Source organism: Bos grunniens, chromosome 7 (genome assembly GCF_055505025.1).
Source record: "Bos grunniens cultivar Pamir isolate PY7600 chromosome 7, Bosgru_T2T1.0, whole genome shotgun sequence".
NCBI classification, from domain to species: domain Eukaryota; kingdom Metazoa; phylum Chordata; class Mammalia; order Artiodactyla; family Bovidae; genus Bos; species Bos grunniens.
In genome coordinates this window covers 48,054,245-48,073,005 of record NC_141171.1, presented here as the reverse complement: position 1 = coordinate 48,073,005, position 18,761 = coordinate 48,054,245, and the positions used below count along the sequence as shown (strand labels likewise).

Sequence of the window (18,761 nt, the reverse complement as noted above, 5' to 3'; positions counted from 1 at the left end):
AACAGACACATGAAAAGATGTTCAACATCACTAATTATTAGAGAAATGCAAATCAAAATTGCAATGAGATATCACTTCACAGCAGTCAGATTAGCCATCTTCAAAAAGCCTACAAAAAATAAAGGTTGGGGAGAATGTGGAGAAAAAGAACCCTGTTACACTATTGATGGGAATGTAAATTGATACAGCCACTATGGAGAACAGTATGGAAGTTCCTTTAAAAACTAAAAATGGAGCTACCATATGACACAGCAATTCTACTTCTGGCCATATATCCAGAGGAAATCATGATTCAAAAGAATACATGCACCCCAATGTTCATAGAAGTGCTGTTTACAATAGTCAAGACATGGAAGCAAAAAAAATGTCCAACACCAGATGAATGGATAAAAATGTGTTTATATATATATATACACACACACACACACATACATTCACAAATTAATATTACTCAGCCATTAAAAAGAATGAAATAGTACCATTTTCAGCAATGTGGATGGACATGAAATATATCATACCAAGTGAAGTAAGTCACACAAAGACAAATACCATATGATATTGTTTATATGAGGAATCTTTTAAAAATTATACAAATGAGCTATTTACAAAACAGAAACAGACTTACTGACAGAAAACAAACTTAACAAAGGGGACACACGTCCATGAAGGGGGGAAGGATATACTGGGAATTTGGGATTAAAAGGTACACACTACTATACTTAAAATAGATAACAAACAACACCTACTGTGCAGCACAGGGAACTCTGCTCAATATTCTGTAATAACCTAAATGGGAAAAGAATGTGAAAAACAATAGATACACGTATATGTATAACTGAACCACTTTGCTATATACCTGAAACGAACACAACATTGCTTTTATTTTTTTGATTTATTTTTATTTTTCAAAATGTACAGTTGGTGGGACCTGTTCATGTATTTTCACCAGCGGCTGGGGCATCTCCACCCTTGGCTAATACAACGTTGTTAATCAACTACACTCCAGTATGAAATAAAAATTAAAAATCAAATAAGGTGAATACTTGATAAAATGAGATTGATTTAAAATTTTTTGCTTAACAACAGTTATCTTTGTTTTCTCTGGTTTTATCAGTATGAGGTATAATGCAAGATTTTTTCAAAAGTAAGGTTTTGGCATGTTTTTCATAGAGACTAGCTAATTTGAACTTCTTAAACTTTTTAGACTAATTTACTGATCAGAAAAGCTAAATTTTCTCCTACATAACGTTTAGGATTGTGAAATGTAAAAACTACAACTAACTTGAATTATCATTCTGACAAACCTTTTGTATCAACAGCAATTACAATCATAGTGTGTCAGTGTGAACATAATTCCCAACACTCTTTGTTAACTTTAAAATCATAGGCTAGTATTAAATTGAGTTAATTAGTAAATAATTTTTAGATACTTGGATAATTTCTAAGTAAAAGAGAATACAGAAAACTTGGTTATGGAGTATAGTCTTGTTATATAAATAGATGTACTTTTGCTTCTTATTTTCATGTCATAGAGTGGCTATATTTTTGGGTCATATTAATGTATGTGCTCCCTTCTGCCACTTGGAGAGGGTATAAAGGCATGTGGGTAGCTGTTGGGGGTCACAATGTTTGTTCTGTGAGATTTTTGGTGTCTTAAGTCCTTATATATGATAGGTGATTCTCAGCTAACTACCAACCTACCTCACAGTTCTCTCTTTAAAAACAGAATTTAGTTACCCTAGTTAAAAGTTTTAATCAATATGAATGGTTAAAACTACAGTAGCAATAATGACAAGAAAATTTAACTCCTTGCAAGATAAGGTGATATATCTCTCAAGTGGGAAAAAAAAAGGTTAGATTTGACCTAGAGTACAGTTCTGGCTAAGATCATGGCATCCGGTCCCATCACTTCATGGTAAACAGAGGGAAAAAAACGGTAGCAGTGACAGATTTTATCCTCTTGGGCTCCAAAATCACTGTGGATGGTGACTGCAGCCATGAAATTAAAAGACGCTTGCTTCTTGGAAGGACGGCTTTGACAAACCTAGACAGTGTATTAAAAAGCAGAGACATTACTTTGCCAACAAAGGTCTGTATAGTCAAAGCTATGGTCTTTCCCGTAGTCATGTATTGAAGTTACAGTTCAGTTCAGTTCAGTCTCAGTCGTGTCCGACTCTTTGCGACCCCATGAACTGCAGCGCACCAGGCCTTCCTGTCCATCACCAACTCCTGGAGTCCACCCAAACCCATGTTCATTGACTCAGTGATGCCATCCAACCATCTCATCTTCTGTCATCCTCATCTCCTCCTGCTCCCAATCCCTCCCAGCATCAGGGTCTTTTCAAATGAGGCAGCTCTTTGTATCAGGTGGCCAAAGTATTGGAGTTTCAGTTTCAACATCAGTCCTTCCAATGAACACCCAGGACTGATCTTCTTTAGAAAGAACTGGTTGGATCTCCTTGCAGTCCAAGGAACTCTCAAGAGTCTTTTCCAACACCACAGTTCAAAAGCATCAATTCTTCAGTGCTCAGCTTTCTTTATAGTCCAACTCTCACATCCATACATGACCACAGGGAAAACCATAGCCTTGACTAGATGGACCTTTGTTGGCAAAGTAATGTCTCTGCTTTTTAATATGCTATCTAAGTTGGTCATAACTTTCCTTCCAAGGAGTAAGCATCTTTTAATTTCATGGCTGCAGTCACCATCTGCAGTGATTTTGGAGCCCAGAAAAATAAAGTCAGCCACTGTTTCCCCATCTATCTCCCATGAAGTGATGGGACCAGATGCCATGATCTTTGTTTTCTGAATGTTGAGCTTTAAGCCAACTTTTTCACTCTCCTCTTTCACTTTCATCAAAAGGCTTTTGAGTTCCTCTTCACTTTCTGCCATAAGGGTGGTGTCATCTGCATATATGAGGTTATTGATATTTCTCCCAGCAATCTTGATTCCAGCTTGTGCTTCTTCCAGCCCAGCGTTTCTCATGATGTACTCTGCATAGAAGTTAAATAAGCAGGGTGACAATATACAGCCTTGATGTACTCCTTTTCCTATTTGGAACCAGCCTGTTGTTCCATGTCCAGTTCTAACTGTTGCTTCCTGACCTGCATACAGGTTTCTCAAGAGGCAGGTCAGGAGGTCTGGTATTCCTATCTCTTTCAGAATTTTCCACAGTTTATTGTGATCCACACAGTCAAAGGCTTTGGCAGAGTCAATAAAGCAGAAATTGAAGTTACAGTTGTACCATAAAGAAGGCTGAGCGCCAAAGAATTGATGCTTTCAAATTGTGGTGCTGGAGAAGACTCTTGAGAGTCACTTGGACCACAAGGAGATCAAACCAATCAATCCTAAGGGAAATGAACTCTGAATACTCATTGGAAGAACTGATGCTGAAGCTGAAGCTCCTGTACTTTGGCCACCTGATGTGAATAGTTGACTCACTGGAAAAGACTCTGATTCTGTGAAGGATTGAAGGCAAAAGGAGTATAAACGGCAGCAGAGGATGAAAAGGTGGGATAGCATCACTGATTCAATGGACATGAACTTGGGTGAATTCTGGGAGATGTTGAGGGACAAGGCAGCCAGGCATGCTACAGTACATGGGGTTGCAGAGTTGGACACAACTTAGTGACTGAACAATAACAACAGTAATATCTGGCCATTTTTGAATATGGAAAAGAATAATGAAAGACAAAACTTGGATACTGGAAGTTGTAGACGGTTTGTTGAAATGAAATCTTATTTACCTTGGTTTATAGTACCTGCAAATAATGATGCTGCAAGAATGAAAGAAGAGTGCTAAAATTTTGGAAAACTGTGTTCAGTGTTGATGGGCTTACTCACAAGTTTAATAAATGGGGTGGGAGGAACTAGAGAATTCTTACTGTCAAATCAGATATTAACATACAGTTGTAAACTGTTAAAAGTATAATCTAATCTTAGAACTTTTAATCTGCTCTTAAAGGGGGAGTGAGGGAGTGAGTGAAAGACTCTTTGTGACCCCATGGAATTCTCAGGCCAGAATAATGGAGTGTGTAGCCTTTCCCGTCTCCAGGAGATCTTCCCAACCCAGGGATCAAAGCCAGGTCTCCTGCATTGCAGTCAGATTCTTTACCATCTGAGCCACAGGGGAAGCCCAAGAATACTGGAGTAGGTAGCCTATCTCTTCTCCAGTGGATCTTCCCAACCCAGGAATTGAACCGGGGTCTCCTCCCTTGCAGGCAGATTCTTTACCAACTGAGCTATCAGGGAAGCCCCCTTAAAGGGGGAATAAAAGCTTATTCTTTATATTCTATTATTGTCTGGATAGCAAGGATTCCAGTTCTCATCAGAATAATTTTCTGCACTTTGTGCTAATTTTGTTATACTCATGATTCTCAAGGCACTCATGTTCCATGAATCTGTGTCATCCTCCTTTTTGTTTATTTAAAACATTATATTGCCACTCTGATTAATGAGTAGCCAAGCTATTATTTCTCTCTTGATCAGGCACCCACATTTCCTCTAATGATTCTTGATTTTGCCATCCCCAAATCTAACTATAACTTATTAATGTAAAAAAATTCGCATTTCTTTTACATCTAAAAATAGTCACAATGTACCAAAGTTCTCCTGGAAACTCAAAAAGATTTATTTTTTAGTCTTATAAGAATAGAAATGCTTCAAATAATTAGGGTTTTTTTTTCACATATTTCTTAGATTATTCAGCAAAATTCTAAGAGCTGAATGATGAAAACTGATCTGTCAAACCAAAGAATAGTTCTGTATGTATTGGTAAAATGTTATTAATAATAAGGTTCCAGAAAATGTATACTTTACAGAGAGAATTGGCAGGTGCTAGAGATTTTCCTAGAGAAGGCAATGGCAACCCACTCCAGTACTCTTGCCTGGAAAATCCCACGGATGGAGGAGCCTGGTAGGCTGCAGTCTACTGGGTCGAGAAGAGTCAGACACGACTGAGCAACTTCACTTTCACTTTTCACTTCCATGCACTGGAGAAGGAAATGACAACCCACTCCAGTGTTCTTGCCTGGAGAATCCCAGGGACAGGGGAGCCTGGTGGGCTTCTGTCTATGGGGTTGCAGAGAGTCAGACACGACTGAAGCAACTTAGCAGCAGCAGCAGAGATTTTCCAGTGCTCTCACTGTCTATAACATGATTTGCTAAAGAAGAAACATTGGCTGACTTCTTGGGAAAAAGTTATACATTATATTCTGACAAAGAATTTAATCCTCCTCTATTTTCATATTAGGTGAGACCACAGACATATTGTCTTGTCTATAGGTAGCTTCCACTTTCCTCTGATATTTTTCCTGAAGGGCCACAGGCTAGAACCTGTATCTTCAACAAAGAAGAAGAGACTCAGAATCTTGAGGAAAGGACTCTACCACATTACCAATAACTACTTATGTTTCAAGAACTAGACTCATCGGTACAAGCTCCACAAAGCAAACATGCCATTATTTAGACAACTGTCAGGCTGTATTAGGGGGCTTGTCGGAATGTCCAGAATTCTTTTTGTTCAGAAGCAGACAACTTCAGGAAAGCAGTTGCTGAATCAAGATCCAGTGAAATAAACTTAGTTACACAGGACTGAGTCAACTCATGAGAGAAATATAATTATACTTATTTACTTTGTAATATTGTTATCTTTTTCTAATATTCTGTTTTTGATAGGTATATGAGGAAATATTTTTTCTTTCTTTTTAATCTATTTCTAATTTGGTAGACTAGGCTTTGGCAAACTGAAATATGACATTTTTAATGGTATCAGATTCTCACTGATACCTCAGAACTCAAAAACTAATATTGAGTTTCTTCATTTTGCACAACAATATCATTTGCATATGCTCAGTGAGAACTTAGTCTCTTTTTTTTTTTTAACCAAGATATGTGTGTGTGTTAGACGCTCAGTTGCTTCTAACTTTTTGCCACCCCATGGACTGTAGTCTGCCAGGCTCTTCTGTCCATGGAATTCTCCAGGCAAGAATACTAGAGTGGGTGGCCATTTCCTCTTCCAAGGGATCTTCCTGACCCAGGAATCGAGCCCTTGACTCTTGTGTTTCCTGCATTTGCAGGCAGGTTCTGTACCAGCTGAGCTACCAGGGAAGTCCTTTTTATTTGCTTATTTTATTTTTTTTACCAAGATATACTTTGACAAATCAGCTTTGCAACCAAGGTCATATTTGGAGTTCCATGTTGAAAATTGATTTCATTTAAACAAGTGTGATAAGCTCCATTTAAAAAGGTACACTTGGACTTCCCTGGTAGCCCAGTGGATGGGAATCCACCTGCCAATGCATGGGACATGGGTTCAATCCCTGGTTAGGAAAAAAAAAAAAAAAAAAACAATCCCTGGTTAGGAAAGATGCCCCATGCCATGGAACAACTAAGCCCAAGCACCACAAATACTGAGACTACATGCTGCAACTACTGAAGCCAACATGCCTAGAGCCTGTCCACAACAAGAGGAGCCACTCTGTTGAGAAGCCCACACATCGCAACAAAGAGTAGCTACTACAAGCTGCAACTACAGGAAGCCCTCACAAAGCAATGAAGACTCAGTGCAGCCAAAAATATATAATAAATAAATTAAAAGATATAGTTAACATGTAGTGCCCATGTTTCCAATACCCTCTCAGGACACCTGTCCCAAGATATATTTGTGACTTATAAGACCCCAGACTCATAGGAGGTGTGGAAGGGCACTTTCTGCCCTGCCAGTGACCTTAATAAAATCTGGAGAATCTAGAAGAGAGAAGACTTTGGTATTGATTGACATGGCATATGAAGTCTGGTGAGATTTATTGGGCCTCGTTTCTAGTATCAAAACAGAAGGTCAAATAATTAAGCCTTTTGAATAGCCCACCCTTAATGAGATTTCTTAATGAAATTACCAGAGAGAAGTTAATTCTCTGGCCTTATATTTGCTATATGCTCACTACTATATGCTCAAGGAGGGCTTCTCTGGTAGCCCAGTGGTAATGAATCTGCCTGCCAATGCAGGAGATGTGGGTTTGATCCCATGGTCAGGAAGATCCTCTGAAGAAAGAAATAGCAACTCACTCCAGTATTCTTACCTGGGAAATCCCATGGACAGAGGAACCTGGCAGGCTATATTTCTTGGGGTTGCAAAAGAGTAAACATGACTTAGCAACTAAACAACACAAAGCAGATTATGCTCAAAATCCTCCAAGCTAGTCTTCAGCAACATGTGAACTGAGAACTTCCAGATGTACAAACTGAGTTTAGAAAAGGCAGAGGAACCAGAGATCAAATTGCCAACATTTGTTGGATCATAGAGAAAGCAAGGGAATTTCAGAAAAACATCTACTTCTGTTTCACTGACTACACTAAGGCCTTTGACTGTGCAGATCACACAAACTATGGAAAATTCTTAAAGAGATGGGAGAACCAGACCACCTTACCTGTATCTTGGGAAACCAGTATGCGGGTCAAGAAGTATCAGTTAGAACCAGGCATGGAACAACTGACTGGTTCAAAATTAGGAAAGGAGTATGACAAGGCTGTATATTGTCACCTTGCTTATTTAACTTATATGCAGAGTACATTATGCAACATACCAGGCTGATGAATCCTAAGCTGGAATCAAGAATCCTGGGAGAAATATACAATGTCAGATATGCAGATGGTACCATTCTAATGGCAGAAAGTGAAGAGGAACTAAAGAGTCTCTTGATGAGGGTGAAAGAGAACAGAGAAAAAGCTGGCTTGAAACTCAACATTCAAAAAACTAAGATCATGGCATCCAGTCTCACCACTTCATGGCAAATAGAAGGGGAAAAAGTAGAAGCAGTGACAGATTTTCTTTTCTTGGGCTCCAAAATCACTGTGGATGGTGACTGCAGCCATGAAACTAAAAGATACTTGCTCCTTGGAAAAAAGCTATGACAAACCTAGACAGCAGAGACACCACTTTGCTGACAAATGTCTATTTAGTCAAAGCTGTGGTTTTTCCAGTAGTCATGCACAGATGTGAGAGGTGGACCATAAAGAAGGCTGAGCATTGAAGAATTGATGATTTCAAATTACAGCTCTGGAGAAGACTCTTGAAAGTCCCTTGGACTGCAAGGAGATCAAGCCAGTCAATCCTAAAGGAAATTGACCCTGAATGTTCATTGGAAGGACTGATGCTAAAGCTCCAATACTTTGGCCATCTGATGCAAAGAGCTGACTCATTGGAAAAGACCCTGATGCTGGGAAAGATATAAGGCAAAAGGAGAAGGGGTGGAGAAGATGAGATGGTTAAATAGTATCACTTATTCAATGTACATGAATCTGAGCAGACTCCAAGAGATAGTGAAGGACAGAGGAGCTTGGTGGGCTGAAGTCCATGGAATCACTAAAAACTGAACATGGCTCCAGTATTCTTGGGGCTGCCTTGGTAGCTCAGATGGTAAAGAATCTGCCTGCAAATTGGAACATCAGGTTTTGATCCCTGGGTTTGGAAGATGCCCTGGAGAAGCGCATGGTTACTCACTCCAGTATTCTTGCCTGGAGAATTCCATGGACAGAGGAGCCTGGAAGGCTGCAGTCCATGGGGTCTCAAAGAGTTGGACACAACTGAGTGACTAACACTTTCACTTTCATTAAGGTATTAGACCCCAAAAAGTTAAATGTAACATGCAGATTTCTCTTAGATAAGAAAGATTACCCTAGATGTTATTTTCTGACTGTAGGATATTCCAGCTTTGTGTCTAACTCATCAAATTTATTCTGGTAGACCATATATCCCTTGTTCTTCAAAATGCTCTTTGAACCAGCTTTACCATTATACCAGCTCCCTCATTACTTTAGTTCAGAATCTTTGACACATTCATTCCATATTACAAGAGACTTATTGCTTTCAATGGTTTGAAAATAATAATTACACCCAACTTCCCATGCAGTATGGAGAATGGGGAAACAGTCTCTCTTTCCTTCCCAGTTCCAGGAGGCACATTAGCCCTGGCTTCTGGTTTAATGGCACTTCTGAATCTCCATCTATGTCTTTCCCCCCTACCCAGGAGATGGGCAGTAGCTGTGGGTCAGTCACTCTCCTTCTGGGTCTTTTGTCAGCTGCCTCAGAGAGTCCTGTGGCTGCATCACAATTTATGTCTTATTTCTCCAGGAGTAAATCGGTGGTGGCTCCAAGCTGTCCCAGACATAGATAGGAGGGCAAGAGGAAGAAGGCGTTTTTGCTATCTTACCCACTCTTGAAAGAGCTGTTTATTTACCCAATGATTTAATTATCCATTGTTTATTTATCTGATGATTTATTCAATATTCACTCATTAAGACCTGATAAACACAGTGAGTGGAGGTTTATTGACTTAATTAGGTAAAACCCTAAAAGCTGCCATTTTACTGGCTGTATACCATGAAATAATCAATAATGCAAATAACATTTTTGTATGGAGGCAGGCATTTTTATATGCAGCTAGCTGCTGTAACAAAGGAACTCCAAATTGTCTGCAGGTGAATGCAGAAGTTTATTTCTTACTCTTTCAAAATCCAGTCTATGGTAGAGACATTCATTCAGGAACCCAGATCACAGGTTTCCATCTTTTGATGCGTGACCTCTTTCAAAGTTGCCCTGGACATGAGTACTCAGCTGACAGATAGGTGAAGAGAGAGATTAGAGGATCAGGTAGAGAAACTTTCAAGGGTCAGGCTGGAAAAGGTACCTTCCCTCCATATTCCATAGGACAGAATTCAGAGGCAAAATCACACCTACCTGCAAGGGAGGCTGGGATACTTCATCCAGCTCTGTGCCCAGGAGAGGGAGATGAACTTGGGAATCAGTGACTGAGTCTCTGCTACAGCTGCCAGGCCCAGATCCCAAAGTCCATTCAATCCTCACTGACACGGACTCTGGAGAGCTCATATCCACTTAAAATTTCCCATCACTCTGTGTAACTCCTGGCTCAGCAGAAATTACTACATTAGAAAGTACAATGATAAAAGTCACTTTATTTCTCACCTACAGATCCAGGGGGCAGAGACAGCCCCCTTTCTTTCTTTCCTTTATCCTCAGAGATAAAAATATTTCAATGTTATTCTCAAAACTTTGCTCAGTAGAAATTGGGAAATGGTTGACAGTTTGTGGGAGTGGATTAAGATGATCACACTTGAACTTCTTGAAGATAACTCTTGGCTGATGCCCCTGGCTTCACCTGTGATACCTGATAGGTGATTTGGTGCAAGGTATGCACCAAGAACTACAGGATTTTGGACTATCTCTAATTTGATCCTTAATTTTCCAGGTTGGCACTCTGAGCCTCAGAGAGGTTACACAGTTTCCCTAAACCACGAGACTAATTCATAGCACAGCAAAAACAAAGCTGAATTGCTTTGTTTCCGCCCACACTATTATGCCAGGCAGCATTTCATCACACAGGGCATGATTGATCTTCCTTTTTAATGCAAAATATAACAAAATGTTGAGTCACCAGGAATATCAGTGAATATAGAATTTTCTGAACTGAATTTTCTAGTTAACTCTATTATAGCCATAGTGGCTTATAATTTCAACCTGTGGGGTGAAAATCTTCCTAAGGCATACCAGCTGACTGTCCTGTCTTAATAAGCAATGCTTCAACAGAAGCAAACAATGGTCGTTCACAAGGACAATTATAATTCCAAAACAGGGAAGGAAATGACCATTTTCAATAACCTGAAGTTCAATCATGGTGACCTGAATAAATTGTGAGAAGCTGTTTTAAGGTACTTTCTCCCTTCAACAACCTTTAAATTTCAGAATTCAAATCAGAGTACAAACTGTTTACTAAATGTACTAGACAGAATGTTCTTGCTATTAGCTAAGGGAACCTGGGAAATTAATACACCTGGGCCTCTGCTACTTTATCACCCACACTTAGGGAAAAGGCCTATATAGGTCTCTGAGTACTTAGAAAAAATAATAGAGTTCACTTTGTGCTTGTTTTTAAATGATAATCATCAAATAAGAACCATGTTAATTATGTTTCCCATATCCATTGTTCAAGATGACATACACAGTGACTGTGTATAAGAATAATCATGTCAAAAACTTTTTCCTACAGTTATTATTTCTAGCTATTTTACATTACTCTAGTCTTAAAATTATATTACCTTATTGCTATAAGAGACTTTAGGCATGCTTCTTTCTAGCCATGGGGAACCTGGATCAGTGATAGCCCAGTTCTCCTGACTCCAGTTCAGGGTCTGTCTTTCCATTTGGAATAACAACTGCACCCAAAGCTGCAAGAAAAATCTCCACGTAACTGGATAAGACTGGGATCTGTGTCCCTGGGAGGGATCTGAAAGGAAGACACATGCCTGTAAAGAGAGCCACACCAGGTGTGGGCAAGACCCTGAGGAGGCAGTTGTGCCAGGCTGGCTGTCAGGAAGGTTGGACAGTCGTAGGAGGGTTCCTAGAAGAGGAATCTGCAGCCAGGTCTGAGGGGACTTCTCAGTTGCACCACAGAGCATGAGATGGAGAATGGAAGAGACCCTGCAGCAGAGATGAGGGTTGGTACAAAGCATGCGGCTCAGAAACAGCTGAACAAGATCAGTTTAAAACGGGCACAGTGACGCTGGAGAGGCTGGCAAGGGCCACATATCAGATACCTGCTTCTCCTGAGGAGAGACCACTGAGGATCGCAAGCAGGGCTCTGCCGGAATCTACACTCAGCCCTGGGCCAGATGGGTACGCCAGGCACATAGCTTATTTACCTTTAATTTGCCCAATCCTCGTCTAACATTTGCGACAAAACTGAAATAAATTGTGGAATGTGCATGTCCACATGGATGAGACTTATAAATAACAAAAGCAAATGTAGCTAGAAACTGAGGTTCCCCCTAATTGGTTTTCCAGATTTTCCCTAGCATCACATTTCTGACAGTCAGAGCCATAATGAATCTGGCATGATTTTTCCTGCATGGTAAGGAGGGGGTTTTATGGTAAGGAGGGGCTTGGCTGCAGGGCCTGTGAAGTGAGACAGAAGAACTGAGCTGCCTTTCAACATAAAAGGGCCTGAGGCATAACTTCCACTGTCAGAGCCCTCAGCCTTTTTATTTCAGAAACACAATTAATTTTTTCTGCTTATTTGATCAGTGTTTTCTTGAAAAGTAAGGAAAAGAATATGCATTTTGAAAAGTTGCTCTTTATTTGGTTTTCCTAGCTTGTTCTCCTGGAAAGGAGCTTCCCTGTTTTAATCACATAAAGTTGGGTTTCAGCACTGCTGCCAAGGAACTAAGGGTTTGCCAGGGGCAGCCTCTCTGACTTCAGGATGCTTTGTCACCACGTTCGAATTAATTTACTGAAGGAGCTTATTTCTGCCTGCTGTTAAAATCACCTACATTATGCCATGCTGAGTAACAAATATATTTTGTGGGCTCATTTCCTTTTTTTTCCTCAAACACCCTCATCTGGTTGCTTCTCAAAGTAGTAAAACAGGCAAAGTAAACATAAGATGATAGTGAGCTCCAACAAAGATGTGTATGCATTTGTGTTCCTCTCTGTCCACTCCAGCCTGGTGGTGACCTGTTTACAGGTGTTTGCTTGGATTAGTCTGAGACCACCTGACTCACCAGCCAACTGAAGAATGGCAAAGAAAGGCAAAGACCTTTCTTCATTTTCCCTTTCCAGTATCAAACCAGAGCTCAAAGTGTAAGAGGTCGTTTTCAATACGCCACTCTTCCCTCTATAGGCTGTTCTGAAAAATACCGCCTGGAAGTTGAGTTTTACTAGTTAGTTAAATAACAAAGGTTTTATTGAACTCTTACTGGGAACACTGTACTAATTACAGAGAAAAGAACAATGATTCTTGCTCTCTCGTGGCTGCAGAAGATAAAAGCAGGGCAGGTGAAATGCTTGGGTGGGGGCAGTGAGCTTACACAAAGCTAGAAGGGCATAGAATACTGAAACTGACAAGACCAGGCATTTCTGAGGGCCTATTGTGTGCTGGGGCAGAGTGATTTGTGAGATGTTTGCCTCCAGGTGACAGGGCTGGGGTAAAGGTCACGTTTTTTCCTTGGTGATGGAGACACTCAGTATTTAGCTCAGCTTTTGGCACAGAGAAACGCTGGGGAAGTGCTGGTGGAGAACAGAAGGAGGCTGTGCAGGACAGGGCCCTGTTCTTTTACCCTCAAAGCTAATGTTATGCACATCCATGGTTTTCAAATTCAGTTTTACCTTAGGGGCATTCTTTTTGCATGTCATTTCTTCTTTATAACAAAGCAGGTTTCTTTATAACAAAGGAGGTTCAGTGATGAAGGTCTGGGGTCTAAAGCCACACATCTAGCAAGTATCAGCAGTAAGATTCTATTCTGAGTGATTCTCTTGCCCAAAAATACTCTTCCCAGGGTACCAGCTGCCTCCCAGCAAGAAACCACTGGTGAGGGGCTGCTGGGAACTCTCAGGGACGGTGGAAGCTGGCCTGAATGAGGCTGCACTCAGCAAGAATCGGAGGACCCAGTGAGAAGACCCGGGAGGTGAGCAGGGTTGAGTGGTACCCGGCCTCGCCCTCCTGGTGCTCCCAGTAGGCGATGATGGCACAGGGCTAGGAACGGGTATTTCATGGAAGAGAAACGCTTGCACCAATGAAGACAGTTGTTTCTTTAGCCAGTACCTTTGCCAGTCTCAGCATCAGAGATGGGGTTTCCTGTATGATCATGTGATGGTTCCAAGGTTAGGCTGCAAACACTGCCTGATCAGAGCACCCCTTCTGCTGATGTTCAAGGGCAAGTACAGGGCATTGCAAATCAAAGCCATTAAAATCATGAGGATGAGTCAGGGCACTCAGTGGGAGGCTAGATTGCCCGCCACTTTTTCCTGTTGAATCACATGCCATGAAATGGGAGAGCTATATGAAAGTTCTCCTCCAGGCAGACACATCACAGAAAGAAAAAAAAAAAAAAATCCAAATATAAACATTCATTCCTGGTTTATACAAATGGTTTATCTTCTTTTTGACCACTGTTTTGACTTAAAAGGGGGCTTCCCTGTTAGATTAGTAGTGAAGAATCTGCCTGCAGTGTAGGAGACTTGCAGAAGACACAGCTTCAATCCCTGGGTCAGGAAGATCCCCTGGAGGAGGAAATGGCAACTCAGTCCAGTATTCTTGCCTGGAGAATCCCAAGGACAGAGGAGCTGGTGGTCTATAGTCCATGGGGTCGCAGAGTTGGACACAACTGAGCACACACGCAGGCCACTTCTTTTGATTTTTAAAAAATAAGCCCATTTTTATGGTTTTTATTCTTAACTTAGAAAGAGTCATGTCCAACTCTTTGTGACCCTATGGGCCATAAACCACCAGGCTCTTCTGTCCACAGGAATTCTCCAGGCAAGAATACTGGATTGGGTTTCCATGCCCTTCTCCTGGGGATTTTTCCGACCCAGGGATTGAACCTACATTTCTTACATCTCCTGCACTGGCAGGCTTGTTCTTTACCACTAGTGCCATCTGGGAAGCCAACCTCAGCCTATAATAGACATTAGTTTCGGGTGCTATGCTTAGTCGCTCAGTTGTGTCCGACTCTTTGTGACTCCATGGACTGTAGCCCGCCAGTCTCTCCGTCCATGAAGATTCTCCAGGCAAGAATACTGGAGTGGGTTGCCATGCCCTTTGCCAGGGGATCCTTCCAACCCAGGGGTCAAACCCAGGTCTCCTGCATTGCAGGCAGATTCTTTATCATCTGAACCACCAGGGAAGCCCATGGTGCCTTTAAGATCAGAGGCAGTGGAAACTTCTTGCCTCTCTGGTTTTCTATACCCAGAAATGATTTTTTTTTTCCAGCTGGCCAAGGATCTGTCCTGAAAACTGGCCCTGCCATTCTAACAAGCTCTGTTTGCCCTTGAATCTGACCCCAAATTCCAATTTTCACACACTGCTTAGATTAGTCATCTCCTGTAGAGCTGACCTAGCCTCAGACTCTAGGTCCCTCCATCCTCCCTGCCCTGCTCAGCCTCATTTCACACTTCCGAGTCTGACACTGGCCCCACTCCCCCACACCTGACCTCAGCTTCCCTCTTTGGCTTCTCCTGCCTCGGTCCTGACAGCTGGCAGTGACTGCTTCCAATTGAACTGCTAAGGAACAGAGGCTCCTTCCCACCTGGGTACATCTGAGTTGTTTCTTAATCAGGCCCAGAGTTCTGGAAGGAGAAATAGGGCAGCCAAGCTGTGCTTTGGGCTTCATACAGAAATGGGAACAGACCAGCCTGTGGGCCTCCAGCCCCATAACCCTTTTGAAAAGTAGACTCAGATTTCTCTGTTTGGGAGAAGATCCCATGCACTCTTACTAAAAAAATTCAGAAAATGTGGCATCCTACAAGAGTTTTCCTATTGTGCAAAAACGTTTAGTTTTTAAAAATTGCTTTCCAGGTCCTTTTCATTTTTCTGCTCACCATGATAGCCTCCCCTGGAGAGACTGAGGTATATATGGCCCTTTACCAAAATCTGAATTCTCTAGTAATCCATGACTTGTAGACATGCAAGGGTCACACTTCTCTAAGCAAGATCACATTCTGCTCCTTGTTCCAGAGCTCTCCACATGTTTCCTCTTTCCCAGAGCAGAGATATGATCAGATTCACATTTCATAAAATCATGATGGCTTCAGAGTGCAGGATGGATCAGAAGAAGGGAAGGTTGGAGAATCAGACTTCTGAAGAGTCATTTTAAAAGTCCTAATAAGGGACAGTGAGAACACTTCTTGTCCCTGAACATTTGTGAGGACTGAGTTGAATTGAAGTATTTTTAGATAAAAGAAGCCATGATAATATTCTGTCTGTTTCCCATATACCACTCCTCCCACACTCAAGTCTTGAATTTTATTATTATCATGCAACATACACTTTCACCAGCTACAGAGGCAATGAAGTGAAAAAGGATGTGTCTGTCCATTAGGGCTTATTTATGCTGTTAAGACTTGTCACTTATTGGAATCTGACCAATCAGATTAATACCTCCCTGAGAGTGAAATCAATGGAGTTAGAGAGAAGCACTGATTTGATTCCAACCTCTGAAGGAAGCAGAAATTATTATTCAGTTCCCAGGAGCCTTTGAGCTTATGAGTAACTAAGGCCACCCATGCCCCTTCACCAGCATCTTCCACTGACCTCGTGCAAGGGTACTAAAGGGAGATTCAGGGCCAGCCTGGGAAGCCAAGGGGAGATAAGGTCAAGCAGAAAAAGGAAGTTTTCTAGAGGCAAGAAGGTTTTAGTCTTCTCTGAGAGTACTACTATTTAACAAAAGCCTCAGAGACATCATGAGGTCGTGGGGCATAAAATATCCTTGGGACAGTGGGTGACAGCACTTTCAGTTATAAATTAAGAGATGTTGGAGTCAGAGGTACCAGCTCATTTGGCACATAAGACTCTTCGTGTTATTAACAATGAAAGAGAAAAGTTAAATGACTCTTTGTTTAAACTTCCCAAGATGTGATTTTCACGAAAACCATTTGGGAATATGAGATGGTGGGGAGAGGACAAACAAACTATAACCCAAGCAGAGGGTCATGACTCAAGTCAGCATAAGGGAAAAGCAAAAATGGAGGAAGATGAAGAGAAAACAATGCCCTCTCATCACTGGCTGGTAGGAGTTAAGAAACAAGGAAGGAAGGAGAGGAGATACATGGCACAGCTTTAGTGACCCAAATCCAAGTATGTGACATCTTTCTTAATGGTGTGAAATCTATGGGTAGGCAGCCAAGCTTAGAGCAGCAGGAGAACCTAGAAGGAAGTATTGAGGCAAGGACAGTACAAAGCAAGTTTCACTCATCTTCTGGCCCAAAAAATAATGCAAACAGTCTTAGCCTTTGTACTCATTTTATGAATTAGGAATAGTTTGTTGAAACTTTGTATGGAAAAGAAATGTGAGGCTAAGTGTGGGATCTGTCATGCTGCTGCTGCTGCTAAGTCGCTTCAGTCATGTCCGACTCTGTGCGACCCCATGGGCTGCAGCCTACCAGGCTTCTCTGTCCATGGGATTCTCCAGGCAAGAACACTGGAGTGGGTTGCCATTTCCTTCTCCAGGGATCTGTCATAGAGTACCATAATTAACTAGTGATGTCTAACACAGGCTTAGGGTTAGAGGGCACAACTAATGTGGGACAGAAGAGTGTCACTCGCGGCCCAGGCTAATTTATTGCCATCCTCTATGTTGGGCTTTAGGGTCAAAGGCCCAGCTAACATGGAACCAAGCCTGTTTTTTATTTCCATCCTGTCCATTCTTTCTCTTGGGGATTTATATGAAGAGTAATACACTATGGGTAGGCAGTGTTCTGGAGCTCTACTCCAGGAGAATCTAACTCTAGGAAATACCTAGAGAATCTACTCTTGATCCCCAATGTTTTACCTGTGTATAGTTTTGGAATTTGGGACCTAAAAATTTCCCTGGTACAGTCAGGTAAGGCTTCCAGAAGTCTTGTTGGTTACTTGGGGATTGGGATGGGGATGGGACTTTGGGTAGACTTCAGTGAGCAAAAATCATTCCCAGGCTCCTGCCCTCTCTCCCATCCCATTCAAGTTTCTTCTCCTACGATACAGGACATAATTAATCCTAGATACCACTGGCCCAGGCCAGGAGGGCCTAGAGGAATGAAAAGACTTGAGTTGATTGACCTTCACTTAATCCGCAAGTGTCATGTGGGGAATGGTGATGCTATCTATGGATCTAATCACTGTTTTTCCCTCTGACAGCCAGAAATAGATGTTCAGGCATCCATGTGAAAACCTTCTTGGCATTAAAGTACATTGAGTATTGATTCTAATTTATGGATTCAGAGGTCCCCCTCCAGGAGATAGGACAAGGAGTCTACTTGGCAGAACCAACAGCTTAACTACAAAGACTGACCTTTGTCAGAATGACAGTTCGTGTTACATGGACTAAGCGTGGGTACAAATAGAACAGCTCCCAGTTGCCTGTGGGCCAGAGTTTGTTTTAGTTTGTTCATAAGAACGTATAAATCAAAACCTTGGTCAAGTGCTAAGTACCAGGTCAATAAAACTTTGGTTTTGTTGTAATGTTTGCCCTTTGTCATCAGGAAAATAAAATAAGCAAAACAAACCAATGATGTTTTTTTAAGATAAAACTACAAAGTTGAGAGGACCACATAATTATTTGTGCCTGATATAATCCCCTTTCCTAAATAACACTTACATCCTGAGAACTTATTTCCATGTTCCCCAACATGCCTTGTGCACAGAAGGATGCTTGATAGAACTGTTAACTTGAAAAGATGAGTAGCAGTGTTGAGTGTTGGAGCGAGCCCTGCATTTGCATTTGAATTTGTTTTCCATTGTATTGCTAGCCCCTAGAATAATAGATAGTAGAAGCTCTTACTAGCAACAGGAGCACTATGGTTATAAGCAAACTTTTAACCTGTCTGATCCTCAACTCTTATGAGTAAAATGGGGGTGAGTATGTCTACACTGCTATCATGCCTTTGCTCCATGTAGCTTCCTCTTTAGGAACGTCTTGACTCTCATTTCAAACCCTTGCTTGGGGTCACTTTTTCTTTGAAGCTTTCCTTGCTTGACACCCTCTTGTTTCCCAGGAAGAAATGACATGTCCCTCCTTCAGGCTCTGCTAAATCCCATTATCAATTCTATCAAAGCACCTACAGTCCTTTGTGACATTTATCCTTTCACAAGTCTATCTACCTCTGTGAGACAGTGATTTTCTAGAGGGTAGAAACTGTGTCTTATTCATTCCTGTATGCCTAATGCTGAGAACAGCAGAAACTTGATATATAGTATCTGGAAGGGTACAGGAATGAA

At 41.4% G+C, this 18,761-nt stretch overlaps 1 long non-coding RNA gene across 2 annotated transcripts in view; it reads right to left on the bottom strand.

Moving 5' to 3' along the window:
• Positions 1 to 379: 379 nt before the first annotated feature.
• LOC147369416 (uncharacterized) overlaps positions 380 to 18,761 on the bottom strand; it is a 133,309-nt gene continuing 114,927 nt past the window's right edge. For both annotated transcript variants that reach the window (XR_015167445.1, XR_015167446.1), the window contains one exon: positions 380 to 2,044. This is a non-coding gene — a long non-coding RNA (uncharacterized LOC147369416). The remainder of the gene's footprint in view (positions 2,045 to 18,761) is intronic.